This window comes from Elephantulus edwardii, unplaced genomic scaffold (assembly GCF_000299155.1).
Source record: "Elephantulus edwardii isolate Elephantulus edwardi_28Jun2011 unplaced genomic scaffold, EleEdw1.0 scaffold00010, whole genome shotgun sequence".
Taxonomy (NCBI): domain Eukaryota; kingdom Metazoa; phylum Chordata; class Mammalia; order Macroscelidea; family Macroscelididae; genus Elephantulus; species Elephantulus edwardii.
The window spans coordinates 27,451,737-27,464,171 of record NW_006399760.1 but is presented as its reverse complement, the minus strand read 5'-3'; the positions used below and the strand labels follow the sequence as shown (position 1 = coordinate 27,464,171).

The following is a 12,435-nucleotide window of genomic DNA, read 5'->3' as shown; positions in this document are numbered from 1 at the left end:
TCACTCACTCACTGCCATGGAGTCTGGATCAACTTGTAGCTGACCCACCATCAGGTTTTCAATGGCTCTTTTAGAGATTGTTTATTTTTCTGCCTGGAGCAGTTAGTGAATTCAAATAACCTGCCTTTGGTTTAACAGCAGAATTTCTTACCTGCTAACCAGAGTCTCTATAAAAGAAATGTTATGTTTGGAAAGGTGGAGGACCAACAAAAGAGAGGAAGACCTCCAATGAGATGGGCTGACAATGTGACTGCAGCAATGTGTTCAAGTGTATCATCGAGGATGAAGAAGGCACTGGACAGGATAGAGTTCAGGTCTGTTGTTCATAGGGTCTCTATGAGACATACTCAACTCAATGACACCTAACAATAATTTTAGATTAGTGAACTAGAAAATATTAAGAATAATAGGTTACATATTATATAATTACTATAGAAAAAATAAATATCCCTTACATTAAGATATCAAATTCAGTGATAACCAACTAATTGGATTTTACCACACTTTTATAATATAGTTGTTGTTGTTATGTGCCTTGGAGTTGCTTGCGACTCATAGCTACCCTGTGTACAATGGCCCTAAACTCTGCTCTGTCCTGTGCCAATTGCACTGTCTCTGATACACCCATCCCAATTACCCCAGTCACTGAATCAATCCACCTCATAGAGGGTCTTCCCCTCCTGTGCTGTCCCTCCACCCTACCAAGCATGATGTCCCTCTCCAAGGACTGGTCCCTCCTTTCAACATGTCCAAATTATGTTAGATGGAGCCTCAGAAACCTTGCCTCCAAAGAGCCACCCAGATTAACCCTTTTAAGGATGAATCTGTTTCCATGTTACCCTCAATACTCTTCTCCAGCACCACAGCTCAGAGGCATCAATTCTCCTTCTATCCTCCTTAGTCATTGTCCAACTCTCTGATGCATAACAAGTGATTACAAAGACCATGGCCTGTATCAGATGTACCTTAGTCTCCAGAGAGACACCATTGTTCTTCAGTTCTTTGAAGAGGTCCCTAACACTTTCCCATCGCAATACATCTTTTAAATTGCTGGTTGCTGGTGCCAAGAGTGTTGACTGTGTAGCAAAGCAAACTAAAGCTGTGATTCTGTGCAAAAATGTTGTTGTTAGGTGCCGTCGAGTCAAGTAGAACTCACAGCAAGCCTATGAACAGCCACCCTAAACCCTGCCTTATCCTGTGCTATCCTCACTATCTCTGAAACACTCCTCACCATCTCTAAAATACTCGAGCCTGTTACTAAAGTCATCATGTCAATTTATCTCATTGGGGCTCTTCCTTTCCTTTGCTGACCCCTCATCTTTCTAAGCATGATCTCCCTCTCCTACGAACTGCCTTGTCTAACTACATGTTTGAAGTATGAAAGATAAAGCTTCTCTAGCTTTGCCTCCAAGGAGCACTGTGGCTGCACTTTCTCCAAGACATATCTATTTGTTCTTTTAGCAGGCCATATGATATTCTTCTCTGGCACCAGAACTCAAAGGCATAAATTCTTTTGTCATTCTTATTTATTATTTGTTCAGCTCACTGAAGATGATGGCCTGAATTAAGTACACTTTAGTCTTCAAGCTGACATCATTGCTCTTCAACATTTTTGAAAGTTCCCTGACAGAAGACTCGCCCAAGGCAATATGCCTCCTGATTTCTGGACTGAAGATATCAAAGGTGGTGATTGTTGATTCAGGGAAAATGAAATAATAGATAGCTGCAATCCTTTCTCCATCTATCATAATGTTGACTGTTGAGCTTGTTAAGGATCTTTGTTTTCTTGATGTTGAGATATAATCCACACCAAATGCTGTAGTCTTTGATCTTCTCCAGCAAGCATTTCATATCCCCCTTTCGCAAGCAAAGTGGGGTCATCTTCATAAAGCAGATTGATGCCACATTCAGTTAATAAAATCTGTCTCCTCAAATTATTTGCTTGGCATACAGACTTAATAAGTATGGAGAAAGGATACAACCCTGATGAATATCCTTCCTCATTTTACTGGCACAATACATGTTCTGAGATTCCTATTGTTCTCAATGTTAGCCATAATTTGTTATGATCTACATAATCAAATACCTTTGGGTAATCAATACAACACATACACATTCTTCTGGTATTCTTTGATCTCAGCTAGGATCCACCTGAAGTCAATATCTCTGATGCCACAGCCTCTTCTAAAGCCAGCTTGAACTTCTGCAAGTTCCTTATCAATGTACTGCTTAAGTCATTTTTCAATGATCTTCAACAATTTTTCTTGCATGAGATAGTCATTATGTTGTTTCTTTTAAGATAGATAAATTTTTTTATTTTAATTTAGGTTGTTTATTTTTCATTTCAATGAACATATACAGAGATTTTGGAATTCCATTCATTCATTGTTGCACCCTTCTCCCCGCACAACCCCCCACCACCCCTCCCCCCATTTGCTTCTCTCCTTGAAAAGCAAAAGAAAAACTCCCTCATTGGTACACAACCCCCCCGCACCTCCCCAAACCCCACCCCCTACCCCCAAATATAATCCACTCTACAACCCTCACTGCATACTCCTACGATAAAAATAATGCCCTAAAATATAACACTTTTAGACTATTCTCTCCCTCATAGACTTCAATGTTGTTTGATGGTTTCTGCATTCTGCTGGATCACCTTTCTTGAGACTGGAGCAAATATGGATCTCTTGTAGTCAGTGGTGCAAATTTCCTAGCATAAACTGGAAAGCACATCCAGAGCTGCATCTGTTAGTTGAAATATGTCAACTGGTAATTCATTAATTCCTGAGACATTACTTTTTGCTTATGCTTTCAGTGCAGCTTGAATTTCATTCTTCATTACCATTGGCTCTTATTTAGACGGTACTTGCTGAAATCTTTCAGTGTCAACTAATTCTGTTTGCTACAGTGATTCTGTGTATTCCTTCCATCTTCTTTTAATGTTTCCTGGACTATTCAAGATTGTGCCCATAGCATCTCTCAGTGTTGCAACTCAAGGCTTAACTTTGTTTTCAACTTCTTCTGCTCTAGAAATCCCGAGATAAATCCCTTTTTATTCTCTGACTCCAGCTCTCTGTACATTTAAAAATAATATTTTGCCTTCTGTTTAGGTCTTTTACTTCAGCATTTCTTCCTTTAATTTGTCTTTTTGACTCTCTAATGTAATTTTCATAGTCTTTTCTTCTGACATCCATGTTCGTTGTTTTCTTTCTCCTTTTTCTATGTAATGATCTCTTATTCTCTTCAAGGATGATATCTTTGATGTCCTTCCATGGTTCTCTGGTCTACAATCATTGTGGTTCAATGTCTCAATCCTTTTTTTGACATGATACTTAAATTCAACTGGGATGGACTCAAGATCATATTTTGTTTCATGTGTATTAGTTTTAATTTTGTTCCAGCTCCAATTTAAATTTGCACGTGAATAATTTATGGTCTGGTCCACAGTCAGTACCTGGTCTGGTTTTAGTTGTAGATACTGTGCTTCTCTAATGATTCTTTCTGCAAATATAGTCAATCTGATTTGATTGTTGTATAATTCATCAGATGAGGTTCATATTTAAAGCAGCCATGTTGTGTTTTTTTAAAGATATTTGCTGTTAATAAATCATTAAGTGTACAAAATTCAATATACCTGTATACAGGTACTGAAGAAAGTTATATTTCTCAGCACATCCACTTTAAGCCATAAGAGGACTCAGTTTTGGACATTTTTAGATACTTGAACATATAACCTCTAGTTAAATGCAGAGATTTCATTCAATATATATCCTTTTGGCAAATAATACTGATCACTTTATAAAATGAAGTCTATCTAGTTTTATCTGACCATTTAAACCATATCAATCTAATTCATGAGGCTTACTTTTTTTAAAGGCTGACAAATCTTTTCCAATTACACACTACAGCTATTTTTTTTTACATCTCCTTTGGCAGAAGTTCAAATACTTTTTTCCCCCAGGCTTAGAACAGAGCCTGAATAAATATTTGCAATTCAGCAATTGTTCTGGTTCTATGCATTGCAGTAAAAGGTCAGAAATTACTGCTTCTAATTTCGATATTGTGTTATTTATAGAGTCTAAATGAGGAATAAAGTCCCTATAATTTCTGAGAACTATTTCTGGGAGCCTATTATTTTGAGTGTGAAAACATCATATCACAGTAGCAATCAAAGTAATGCTATTTTAACACCTGTATTTTCAATAGAAGAATGAATAATTGGTCTGAACATGTATATATGAGTCATATAGGAAAATGAAATGTTTGCCATGGCACAACCAGGCTTTTAAAAGGCATTTAGTTACTGTTATGATGCATTATTGAGCAGGAACTGACTCATAGATGACCCTCCAATAGATTTTCTGAGGCTGTTAATACTGTTGGAGTAAACTGTCCATCTTTCTCTTGTGCAAATGTTGGTGGATATGAACCACCTAATTTTGGGTTGACAGCACAACTCCTTATCTACCAGGCACCAGAGTTCTCTTTAACTCCATGCTTTCTGATCTCCCTTGATAATATTAGAATTTATTAAATTTCCTTAAAAAAAACCAGAAAATTGCTTAAAGGAAAGACATGAAAGACCGAGAAAAGCTTGAGACAAATGGATGAGATACACACAAGAATTTTCTTAAAATTGACATTTTCAGAAAGGAAATTAAACCAAACTCTTTAAGCTTCTGCTAAAATAGATCATCTCATAAGTCAGTCTAGATTTTTCTCCTAGAGTTTAAAGTAAAAAATGATTTGTCTACAAACATTCTGTTAATCTAGAGATCCAAGGTCTAGTGGCAAAAATAACAAGTGGTCTAGTGCCCTTTGGGGAAAGTGTGTGTGTGTGCGTGTGTGTGTGTGTGTGTGTGTGTGTGTGTGTGTAATATTTTTCTATGAGCCAAATGACTGCTATAAATGATGCTTAGGTGAGATAGTTTGATTCAGTGACCAGAGTAATGGGGATACATATGTTAGAGACAATATGATTGGCACAGTTTAGGGCTGTTGTACGTAGGGTCGTTATGAGTCGCAGGTGACTCAATGACATATCACACAAACACAACAACAAGGTATACAATACCAAGAGAACTAAGCTGTTTGTGTAACAACTTCTTGGTCAGCTCCTGAACACCACCTAGGGGATCAGTCATCAGTTGGTTTTGACTCTATAGTACACAACATAAACAACAAAAATGTCTAAGAAAGTTTTCCAAAGCTTCACACTAGATGAGTGGTGGGAAAAGGTATTTCTGTTCTTCAAATTGGCTTTCTCTATCTGAAGAGCTCTTAAATGTTGTTATAATCATTCACTACTCTGTAAAGGTGGATATATCACACTGTGAACAATGAAACAAAAACTTAACATAAATATTTACTCCCAAATCTTTTTTGTCTAACAATTTCTAAATTTGATTAGATGCTATAAAGCTAGAATTAAAGGAAATTTTGAAAAGAATAAAAATTAACTCTGCAGTATAAAGTATAAAAATGTACAAAAGTCTTGAAAAATAAAAATTAACTCAAAGTATAAAATCTCAAAGTTACATAGTAAAATTTTGTATTTTCATTAAACAAATTGTTTATACACAAGTACCTTTAATAATTATAACAACAGTGTCACTCTAACTAACTTTGCCTAACTTTAAGAAGGGACATCTGTGGCCTAGTGGCAAGAAGCTTCACTGCAATCTCAATAGTGCATGGTTTGAATCCACCAGACGCTCTGCTAGAGAAGGAGGGGCAATCTCCTCCTGTGTCAGTCAGATCCAACTTAATTGTACACAACAAGGAAAAGAAAAAAAAAGAGTGGGAATCCCAGAATGTTTAATTGTGCTATACAATAGCTTCTATTTAGATCAAAAAGCTGTTACCCAAACAGAGCAAGAGAATATTGTATGGTTTAAAATTAGGAAAGGTGTGCATCAAGGTTCTATCCTGTCTCCATATCTATTCAAACTGTTTTCTGAGCACATCATTCAAGAAGCTGGACTCCCTGAGGAGGAATGTGACATCAGGATTGGATGCGACTCATCAATAATCTGTGTTATGCAAATACTACTACTTTGCTTGTTAAAAGTGAGGAGGGCATGCAGTAGAAGACCAAATGTTATACACCTTTCAATAGAGATTGCACCTCCACATCAAGAAGGCAAAAATCCTCGCCACTGGACCAATAAGCAACAATAGGATAGATTTAGAAAAGATTGAAATTGTCAACTATATCATCTTATTTGGAACCACAATCAATACCCTTGGTACCAACAGTCAGGAGATCAGGAGTTACATTGCAACTCTGCTGTCAAGGACTTCTCATTATTGAAGAGCAATGATTTCAGTTTGAAGACCAAGGTACATCTGATTCAGGCCACGACTGTTCCAATTACTTGCTATGCATCTGAATAGGATGACAGAATTGATGTCTTTGCGTTGTTCTTTTGGAAAAAGAATACTTACTGTCTCAAGGCCTGCCTAAAGACTAATCAGATATATTTGGAAAAAGAGCAGCCTAGTGCTCCTTCAAGGCAAGGATGGCAAAGCTTCACCTCACGTACTTTAGGTATGGTGCTAGGAGTGGCTATTCTTTGGAAAGGGATATCATGCTTTGAAAGGTGATGAGTCAATGAGAGATAGGAAGACCCTCAAAGAGCTGGACAGTGAATGCAGCAATGGGTTCAAATGTGTCAGAGATCATGAGAACAGGAGAAACAAGGTCATTGGGTCATAGGAGTCACATTTGACTCAATAATACCCAAAAACAGTAACTAGTCACATTAAATTTATCTGTATCTTATTTATCTAGGTATAAATTGTTGCCTGCCTTACATCTTTATAAAAGGGACAAGACAAGATATTTTCAAAGTAGACAAAGAAAGATATAATGATACAATATTTTTTAAAAATGCAAAATTTTAAAGTTTCTGTAGCTTAAAGCCTTTATTGTTGCTTATACAACATTTCCAAAAGATCCATTCTCTCTGATCCTGACACTTTCTACTTATTTTTTCTATTTTCTTTTTTTATTGTGATTTTAACAAAAGTTTACAGAAAACTTTTATTTTTCATTCATTTATTCATTAATTCCTTCATTCTTGCACATTTTATCCCTACCCAGCCCTGTTTGCTTTAAAAAAAAAAAATCATCCATTGTTGCATAATTTCCTCCCTCCCCAGTCCACTTCGCTATTCACCTCTTATTCTGGACTTGTGTCATATAAATAATGCCTAATCATATAGTCCTTTTAAATAGTTCTTTTCTTCTTTTGTTCCAATACAGTGTTCATTATTTATTCCCTTTTTTCTTAGTTCTCCCCTCAAACTACATTTCAGTCCTGTTTTATAACAATGGTATTACACAGTATTTGTCCTTTAGTGACTAAAATATTTCACTCAGCATAATGTCCTCCAGCATCACCCATGTTGTGTATGAGGTCCTTGTTTTCAGCTCTCTGTAGTATTCCACTGTGTGAATATATCATAGTTTTTCTCTCTATTCACTTTTTGATGGACATTTGGGTTGCTTCCATCTCTTTGCTATTGTGAGTAACACAGCAATAAACATGGAAGTGCATATATCTATCTGGGTGGTAACTCTGGTTTCTTTACAATATATTTTAGTAGTGTAATTGCTAAATCAAATGGTTTTTCTATTTCCAACTTTTTGAGAAAGTGCCATACCACCTTCCATAGGGGTTGAACTATTTTACTCCCCCATCAGCAGTGAATACAAACTTGCCAGTATTTTTTTCTGCTCTGTTGAACTTTGTTATTGTTACTAGGATGAAATGATATCTCATAGTTGTTGTGATTATTTTAAGTTTTTGCCACACTCTTTTAAAACGCTCTGTAGTTGATTGTTTAAGGCATATTGTGGGGGGTTTAGGCACCATTGAGTTGATTATAACAGCAGGTGATATTATGAACAAAAGATTTAAACCCTGTCCTATTCTGTGCCTTTCTTATCATTCCTGACACACACGAGCCCATTGTCACAGACACTACATCAATCCACCTGCCTCTTCAAGGGTCTTCCTCTCTTTCACTGACCCTCCACCTTTCCAAGCATAATGTCTCTCTACAAGGAATAGTTTCTCCTAACAAAACACCCAAAGTATGTGATACAAAGCTGTGACATCTTTGCCTTCAATGATACTCTGGTTTCACTTTCTGCAAGATATATCTGCCTGATCTTTGGGCAGTACATAGGATATTCAGAATTCTTCTCCAATACCACAACTAAAAGACATTGATTCTTCTCCTCTCATCCTTTTATTCATTGTCCATCTCTCGGATACACAGCAGGTGATTGAAAAAAAAACAACACAGCATGAATCAGGCACACCATGGATTTAAACTGACATCATTGCTTTTCAGGACTTTGGAAGGGTCCTTGATAGCAGACATTCCCAGTACTATATGTTTCCTGACCCCTTGACTGCTGTTATCAAGCGGTTGATTATAGATCCAAGTAAGATGAAATAGTTAACAATTTAAATATTTTCTCAATCTGTTATGAGATAGTACATGCATGTATTAAAGTTGAATAAATGGTAGAGAAAACATGTTCTTGTTATTGTCATCATGTTCTGTCGAGTCAAAACCAATTCATGACTGACCCTCCAGGAGGGCTTCTGAGGAAGTAATTAGCATAGGAGGAGATCACCCATGTTTCTTGTGGAAAGTGTCTGATATATTCAAATCAGGTACCTTTGAGTTGGCAGCACAATTCCTTACCAGTAAGCCACCAGGGTGGCTTTAATGGGTCCTATCAAAGATTGTAACACAGGCTGACTATGCCTTGCAGAGATCCCTTTGACAAAATTTTTGAGGACATTTCTTTCTTTTTTTTTAGGACATTTCTGATGAGGCAAGGCTGAAATGAGTAAACCTGTTAGTAAAAGAACAATGGCAAAACAAGTAGCTGAAGAGGTAAGCTGGCAATTGATTGGATTTAGATGATGAGGAAGACTTGACTATCGACCATTATATAATAGTAGGCTGATGTGGACTGATCATGCCTTGAAATTTCACTTACGCTTCTTTTAAGAAATGGAAGTTAAGTATAGCAAATTGTATGAGATCATTTTATTTTTTTGAACTTTCAGTCCAAATTTGTCAGCTGATTTTGTACCATGACGCTTGCTTATAGTTTTAGTAGCCAGTAGCACAAGAAAAACAACCATCCTCATCTAATCATGTGTCATTACACTAACAACAATTACTTCTAAATGTCTCTCTATTCTGCTAAGCTCAAAGGAAATGTTATGACCAAATGTCATCCCAAATCTCAAGTTTCTATATATGGCATTAATTTCATTAATTATAGTCTTTTGCTTATCTACTGATCTGCTGATAGAGCACTGGCTAAGTCCTAGCTAACTAATCTGATAAAATACAATGAGTTTTAAATATATGAAATGTCTCATTTTGCCACTGTTTGTTCATGTTTCCTTGCTAGGAACTCAGGTATTTCTAATCTTTTAGTTGTTGTTGATTGCCTTTGAGTTGAGCACAACTCACAGCAACCGTATGAACAGAAGGCCTGAAGCCCCTCTAGAACTATCAGCATTTATTAAAGTTCATAGAGTTTCCTGAGGCGTGTTGTTTAGGAAGTGGATGCCACTCCTGTTAGTTTTCAGATGATATTAAGATTCAGTTGCAATAAAATCCACTAACTTTGCTATAATCAGCAGAAGGAATAGAGACATAATCTGCTGCTGCGTTTTTAAGAATATGAAAGCAAATAAGCATAATGAAAGAACCTAGTAAGAGTTCTGATGAGATGAAGAATTATATCTGTAACAAGTGTAGTGTTATTTTCTGAAATGTACCATTATAACCAGACTACTTTGATTTAGAGAGGCCCTAGAAAATATATTCTAGGTTCATCTTCATCAAAGTGGAAAACTGATGCATTGGTAACTTGCTCTCTATAAGCTGATCTGACTGTCCAGGACCACTGCCGAGGTCGGGAGTGCATGATCAGGTTAAAGAAAGCAATGACTAATGGATGGTTTGTATAGATGAGATATCACGTCAAATGCAAGGTGTGCATTAAAGATGTGCTTAATCATGTATTCTTATAAAATTCATAAATATGAAATTGAAAATAAATTTAAGTATAGCATTATAGGTAATGTCAACATTAATGAAGTAAAGTAGAAACAAGGACTAAATAACCAGATGTGGGTTTTTTCTTTTCTTTATTGGTTTGCTTACAAAGTTCATATGCCTTGTGTTTCACACTATTCATTCACATTGTGTTTCATACAATCATTCTCACAATGAAATACTATGCATATTCACACAATGCAATACTATGCACATTCACACAATGGAATACTAGGAAGCACTAAGGAACATTTTGAAAAATACTACTAACTTGGAAGAGACTGGAGAACATTATGCAGAGTGATCTAACACAGTCACTTAAGGACAAATACTGCATAAGACTATCGTAAAAATAGAAGGATAATTACTAAAACATGTATGGGACCTCAAGGTGAGGAGGGCTAAGGATGGGTAGGGGCAAAACCACAGGGTTGCACAGTTTGGTTGGTGGAGGTGAGTGGAAGAAAATGAGAAGGATCCCAGCAAAAGGACAGAGTAATGATGGGCAAGGTCCAATGGTGATTAAGTTTATAAAACATAATACATGTACAACCAGAAACTCTGAGCATAATCTAAATCTTCACTTTAAAATGAAGTGAATTATTATTTAGTCTAAAATCTTCAGATTAATGGATTGTCAGGCTAGAATGTGTTTAATTAACTATGTAAACGCATTTAACTATGTGGCTAACAACAAATTGTAATTAACCTTAAGGAGAATGGGAATCCCAGTTGTGAGAACAGAACAGGCAAACACTGTATGGTTTAAAATTAGAAGAAGTGTACACAAGGGATGTACCCTACCTCCATACTTTTTCAATTTATATGCAGAATAGATCATTTGGGAGTCTGGGCTCTATGAGGAGGGCAACATCAGGTATGGAGTAAAACTGAAAAAAAATCTGCATTATGCAGATGATACAACCCTGCTTGCTGAAACTGAGGAGGACCTGTGGAATTTGCTGCAGAAGGTCAAGGACTGCAACTTTCAATATGAACAGAAGTTTAACATCAAGAAAACAAAGATTCTCACCTCTGGGCCAATTGGTAGCATCATGATAGATGGTAAAGAGATTGAGATTGTTAACAACTTCAGTTTGTTTGACTCCACAATCAACACTCTTAATGTCAGTAGATTTGAAATCAAAGGACAAATTGTATTGGGAAAATCTGCTTTTAGGGAAATCTCCAGAGCACTGAAGAGCAATAATGTCAGTCTGGAGACTAAGGTGCACCTGATCCAGGCCATGATCTTCACAATTACATGCTATGCATCGGAAAGCTGGACAGTGACTAAGGATGTTAGAAGAAGAATTGATTCTTTTGAGGTGTAGTGCTGGAGAAGAATACTGACTATACTATGGACTGCTAAGAGAACATATAGATTTATTCTGGCGAGGGTAAAACCAGGCTTCTCCTTCAGGCAAGTAATTTGAAGCTGTGTCTGACATACTTTGGTCATGTTGCAAAGAGGGGTCAGTCTTCGGAGACAGATATCTTGCTTGGAAGGGTGGAGGGACAGCAAAAGAAAGGAAGACCCTAGATGAGATAGATTGACTTAGTGAATGAGGTAATGGGGGTAGGTGTTTTGGAAATAGTAAGATTGATAGAGCAGGGTTCAGAGCTGTTATACATAAGGTCGCTATGAGTCACAAGTGACTCGATGGCACATAACAACAACACAAGTTTCATTCTAAATGAATCCAATGTACTGATGAGACTTTTTTTTAATATTAAAAGTTGTGAATCAAATATCTATTTGAATCTCACTTGCCAATTAAAAAAACACATACTTTTTCTCTTATTTGTATACTTACTTAACTTTTCAATAACTACTCTAAACTTAATCTCTAGTTTCATTCTAATTAAATCCAGTTTTTAATGACTGAATTTCTTTTACTCAAATATGTGAAGGAGACATCCATCTAACTCATTCCCTATTGCCAATTTAAAATAATTTTGATATGCATGTCTTTGGTATAGTTATCTGAGGTTTCATGAATTACTCTCAACCTCTCCTTAACAAGGGAAAGACAACAAGTGGGAGAAACAATAAGAAACGATTCTCCACTAACTTAATGTCTTTAAGTAAGAACTAATTCATAGGCGAACCTCCAGTAGATTTTCAGAGGCTGTAAGTCACACAGAAAGAGACTGCTCATCTTTCTCCTGTGGAGCAACTGTTGGATTCAAACTGCATTCCTCTGGGTTGGAAGTGCAACTATCTACTATTAGGCCACCTAGAGAGTAATTTTGAAGTTTTTATATGTCTACCTATTTACACAGGAAGAAGGATTGGCCACTCACTTCTGAAATAGCAGGCCTCTGAAAACC

The 12,435-nt window shown here is 36.5% G+C and overlaps 1 protein-coding gene across 2 annotated transcripts in view; it reads right to left on the bottom strand.

Annotated features, from left to right (window-relative positions):
- Positions 1 to 12,435, bottom strand: part of KCNJ3 (potassium inwardly-rectifying channel, subfamily J, member 3) — a 218,044-nt gene that overhangs the window by 28,678 nt on the left and 176,931 nt on the right. The window lies entirely within an intron of this gene.